This window comes from Arachis stenosperma, chromosome 4 (assembly GCF_014773155.1).
Source record: "Arachis stenosperma cultivar V10309 chromosome 4, arast.V10309.gnm1.PFL2, whole genome shotgun sequence".
Lineage (NCBI taxonomy): Eukaryota > Viridiplantae > Streptophyta > Magnoliopsida > Fabales > Fabaceae > Arachis > Arachis stenosperma.
In genome coordinates, this window is record NC_080380.1 from 62,237,438 (window position 1) to 62,243,068 (window position 5,631).

Below are 5,631 nucleotides of genomic sequence, written 5' to 3' on the forward strand. Positions count from 1 at the left end.
TCAGTTGCTTGTATCTTTCCCAAGCTTCATAGAGAGATTCACCCTCTTTTTGTCTGAAGGTTTGAACTTCCACCCTAAGCTTGCTCGTTTTCTGAGATGGAAAGAACTTGGCCAAAAAAGCATTGACTAACTTTTTCCAAGAGTCTAGGCTTTCCTTAGGTTGATAATCCAACCATATCCTAGCTCTGTCTCTAACAGCAAAGGGAAAAAACATAAGTGTGTAGACCTTAGGATCCACTCCATTGGTCTTAATAGTATCATAGATTTTCAAGAATTCAGATAGGAACTGATGTGGATCTTCTAGTGAAAGTCCATGAAACTTGCAATTCTATTGCATTAGATAGACTAACTAAGGCTTAAGCTCAAAGTTATTTTCTCCAATGGCAGGTATGGAGATACTTCTTCCATAGGGGTCAGAAGTTGGTGCAATGAAGTCACCAAGAACCTTTCTTGTGTCTCCTCTATTGTTCTGTTCAGCTGCCATGTTTGTATTTTCAGTTTCTTGTTTGAAAAGTTCTGTGAGGTTTCCTCCAGAGTGTTGTGCTTTAGCTTGTTGTCAACGTTTTCTTAGAGTCCTCTCAGGTTCAGGATCAGGATCAAATAGAGGTTCTTTATCTCTGTTCCTGCTCAGAAACAAGAAAAAGAAAACAACAAAAAAGAAGAATGGGTGCTCTATGCCAAAGGATAGAGAACTCCCTGTGAGATATGAAGAAGAAAGAAGAATGAAGATAGAGAAATGAGATGAAGAATTCGAATAGATGGGGTAAAGAATTTGAAAATTAAGAAGTAAAAAGAAAAACTAGAATTAAAATATTTTTCTTTTTATTTTATTTATTAAATAGGAAATTAAAAGCTAATTAACTAAAAAGATTTGAAAATTAAAGGATGATTTTCGAAAAAGAAGAGAGAGAAAGAGATGAGAAGTTTTCGAAAATAGAAGAGAGAGGAATTAGTTAGGAAATTTTGAAAAAGAAGAAAGAGAAAACAAGTAACAAATTAAGAAATATTTGAAAATAAGATAAGATAGGAAATTTGAAAAAGATTTTATTTTAAAAAATTAAAGGAGATAAGATAAAATTGAAAAGATTTTGAAAAAGATTTGCTTTTGAATTTTGAAATTGAAACAAGATAAGATAGAGATTTGAAAAAGATTTGATTTTTGAAAAGATTTCATTTGAAAATTTAAAACTAAGATAAGATAATGATTTAAAATTTAAAAGCAAGATAAAAAGATAAGATAAATATTTGAAAAAGTTTTGAATTTTAAAATTTAAAAGAAAGATAAGATAAGAAAGAATCAAATTAAAAGAAAAGATTTGAAAAGAATTAAAAAAGATAAGATTTGAAATTTGAAATTTGAAATTAAGATAAGACAAGATAATGATTTGAAATTTTGTTGAAATTTTCGAATTTTTTTTATTTTTTTTTGAATTAATGAAGACAGAGAAAAACAACCAAAAGACACCAAACTAAAATTTTTTAGATCAAAAGACACAAAATTTTCGAAAATTAAGAAGAAAAACACCAAAAGACACCAAACTTAAAAATTTTAAGATCAAAACAAGAAAAAAAACAAGAACAACTTGAATACTAAGAAAGAACACTAAGAACAATTCAAAAATTTTAATGAAAACAAAGAACACACAAAGGACACCACACTTAAGAACTGACACTAGACTCAAACAAAAGACACTATTTTTGAAAATTTTGGCAAAAGACTCAAAGAAAAGACAAAGATTAATAAAGAAAAGAGAAGGTTTTAAAAAATTTTTGAAAAGAAAAAAAAATACTCAAAACAAAACTAAAGAGTACCTAATCTAAGCAACAAGATAATTCGGTAGTTTGTCAAGTATATTGGGTCGTCCAAGTAATACATCAGGTGAGTGAGGGTCGATCCCACGGTGATTCTTGGTTTGAGCAAGCAGTGGTTACCTTGCAGATCTTAATTAGGCGGATAGAAATTATAGTTTGTCACAAAAAATATTTAAAATAGATAAATAAATAAACATTACTGGATAGGTGTGAAATCAATGGTATGAAACCGGTTGAGGCTTCGGAGATGCTTTGTCTTTCCGGATTAACTTTTCTTACTGTCTACTTCAATAACTTTCTGATTCCTTCAATCGCAGCCGTAAGTGATTAACTCATGTCCTCTCATCAAGTTAACCTCCTTTGCCGCAGCAATCCACCATGTTGAAAGTGACTCATGTCCTCTCATCAAGACACCTCTAGGTTTCTCACTGTAGTAGAAGATGAAGCTCTAAGCAACCTACTCCGCTTCATGATCCTACTCAAGGTGCCACAGATAAGGTAGATCTTTCGGATCAGGGAATGCTACTTCTCAGACTCTAGCCTTAGTGCCACAAAGACCTCACTTACCCATGGTTAACGGGATTTCATGTCACGTATCCAAAGTTGCCCAGGTACTCTATTTGAATCCGCAATGCAATCTCTAGCTTTGATTCAATGCTATTCGGGTCAGGACTTAAACGGAACCCATGTAGAACAAGGGTGATTGTCACGGGTCACCCTCAATTCATGAGATGAAGAATGAGAATGCATAAGAGAATAGAATCAGACATATTGAACTAGAACAGTAATATTATTAATCCATGAAACTCAGCAAAGCTCCTAACCTTAACCTTAGGAGGTTAATGACTCATACTGTACATAATAGTGTTTGTAAATAAAATGGTGGAGGAAGAAGATCAAAAGTTCTTAAACAAGGGTGATCTCCTCCTATATATGCTAATCTGCTAATTAAGAATTATAGAAATAAGATAAACTAGTCTTCTAGTGCAAAAATCCACTTTTCGGGTCAACTTAGTGAGTGTTTGGGCTGAGCCAATGGTGTCTCCATGAGCTAGTACTCCTTAAAGGCATTGAACGCAGGCTTGGGACTCCCTTTTGGGCATTGGATGCCATCTTCTCCCCTGTGGGCGTTGGACACCAGGAGTGGGGCTGGTGGTTAGCATTGAACACCAGTTTTGGGCCTTCATTTCCAAAGAAATATATGGATTGTTACATATTTCTGGAAAGCCCTGGATATTAAATTTCTATAGCCATTGATATTACACTATTTGGATTTCTGTATCTCTAGAAAAGCTCGTTCGAGTGCACAGAGGTCAGATCCTGACAGCATCTGTAGTCCTTTCTCTGTCTCTGAATCAGACTTTTGCTTAAGCTCTTCAATTTCAGCCAGAAAATACTTGAAATCATCATAAAACACACAAACTCAACATAGAATCCAAAAATATGAATTTCGCACTAAAGCCTATGAAACTAAATAAAACTTAAACAAAACATAATAAAAACTATATGAAAATAATGCCAAAAAGCGTATAAAATATCCACTCATCAAGCTTCCTGAGGATTGCCAGGAACCGAGCAATTTGATCTTCCTTGGACTCCTCATCCTCATCAGAAGAAGATTATTCTTTAGGTTCCTCTCCCATCAAAGGGGCATGCAAGGTGACATTATAAATCTCCTCATGAGCTCTGATTTCCTTGAACTCCTCAATAGCAGGGTTCTCTTTAGGTTCGGTCACAACCTCCACCATGAGGGTATTGCACTCTTCCCTTGGATTTATCTATGTGGTTCTTAGAAGAGTGTTGGAAGGGATCTTTGGGATCCTCTTGCTCAGGTGACCAACTTGTATCTCCAAGTTCTGAATGGAAGACCTAGTTTCAGCCATGAAACTATACGTGGTCTCTGAGAGGTTAAAGACTATGGCAGCTAAGTCAGAGAGGCTCTGCCTGGGTATCTCTAATTGTTGCTAAGATGGTTCATAGGGTGTACTGCCGAACGTGTTCTAATTCATTCCACCCTGATTGGTATTGAAGCCTTGTTAAGGCTTCTATTAATCTCTCTGCCCTAAGTTAGGGTGCTTCCTCCATCCCGGAGAATATGGATCATTGTTGGAGATTTTGGAGGGGTTTCCCATGTAGTTCACCTCCTCCATGATGGTCCAGGCATTATTACCTGCGTCTATCTCATAAGCTGTCTCCGGACAGTAAGCTTCTGAGCTTTGTGCCCCACTCAAGTGTTGAGTGATCATATTAATTTGCTGGAACATCAGCTTGTTATGAGCCAAGATGGCATCTAAGGTGCCTACTTCTAGGACACCTCTCTTCTGAGTAACCCCATTACTCACAGGGTTCCTTTCATAAGTGTACATATGCTGGTTGTTGGCAACCATGTCAATAACCTCCTGCGCCTCTTCAAGCATCTTCTCAAAGTGGAGGGATCCACCGGTCCAAAGACATTTTGGATGCCTCAGATAGGCCATCATAGAAGATGTCTAGCATGGTCTAATCCAAAATCATGTCAGGAGGACATTTCCTGATCAGTTGCTTTTATCTTTTCCAAGCTTCATAGAGGGATTTGCCCTCTTTTTGTCTGAAGGTTTGTACTTCCACTCTGAGCTTACTCAGCTTCTGAGGTAGAACGAACTTGGTCAAGAATCTATTGACCACCTTCTCCCATATATCTAGGTTCTCTTTAGGCTGAGAATCCAGCCATATCCTTGCTTTGTCTCTTACTGCAAAGGGGAAAAGCATGAGCTTGTAAACTTCTAGATTTACTCCATTAGTCTTGACAGTGTCATATATCTGTAGGAAGTCATCTATAAATTTGTTTGGATCTTCCTATGGAAGTCCATGAAATTGACAGTTCTGTTGTACTAGAGTGACCAGTTGAGGTTTTAACTCAAAGTTGTTTACACCAATGGCAGGAATGGAGATGCTGCACCCATAGAAATCAGAATTGGGTGTAGTGTATGATCCTAAGACATTTCTTGTGTCACCCCTATTATCTGGGTCAGCTGCCAGTGTTGTATCTTCAGCTTCTTGTTCTAGAGCTCCTGTAAGATTCCTTACGACTTTGCTTGCCCAAGCTTGTTGCAGACATCTTCTTAGAGTCCTTTCTGGTTCAGGATCTAGATCAAAGAGAGGTTCTTTGTCTCTACTCCTGTGCATAAACAAGAAGAAAGAAACCAAGAAAAGAAGAAAAAAGGATTCTCTATGTCAGAGTATAGAGGTCCTTTGTTAGAGAGATATATAAAGAGAAAAGAAAAATAAAGGTATCTTTTATTAAAAGAGTTTTCAAAAATAAAGAGAGAGAAAGAAATAGAGTATTTTTGAAAAAAAGAATGGAGAGAAAGAGGTAGAAGACTTTTGAAAAAGAAGAGAGAGAATTGAAGAAATTTTCGAAAAAAAAGAGAAAGAAAAATCAAAGAGATACTAAACTTTTAAAATTAGAATAAGATAAAACAAATAACTAACTAAAAAGATTTGAATATAAAATAAAAGATTCAATTTTGAAAAATTTTTGAAATTTAAAAAGAAAGAATCAATTAAAGATTTGAAAAATTAAATTTGAAAAGAAAAAGTCAAACAAGATAAGATAATATTTTAAAAATTTAAAAATTTTTGAAACTAAAAGGAGAAAGTCAAAGAAAGATTATGAAGATTTAAAGATTTTAAAATTAAAAATTAAAAGAAAGAAAAACAAACAAAATACTAAACTTTTAAAATTTGAATTTAAAAAGAAAGATAAGATAACAAAATATTGAAAATCAAAGATAAGATACAGATTTATAGACAAGAAAGACGAGATTACTAAACAAGACA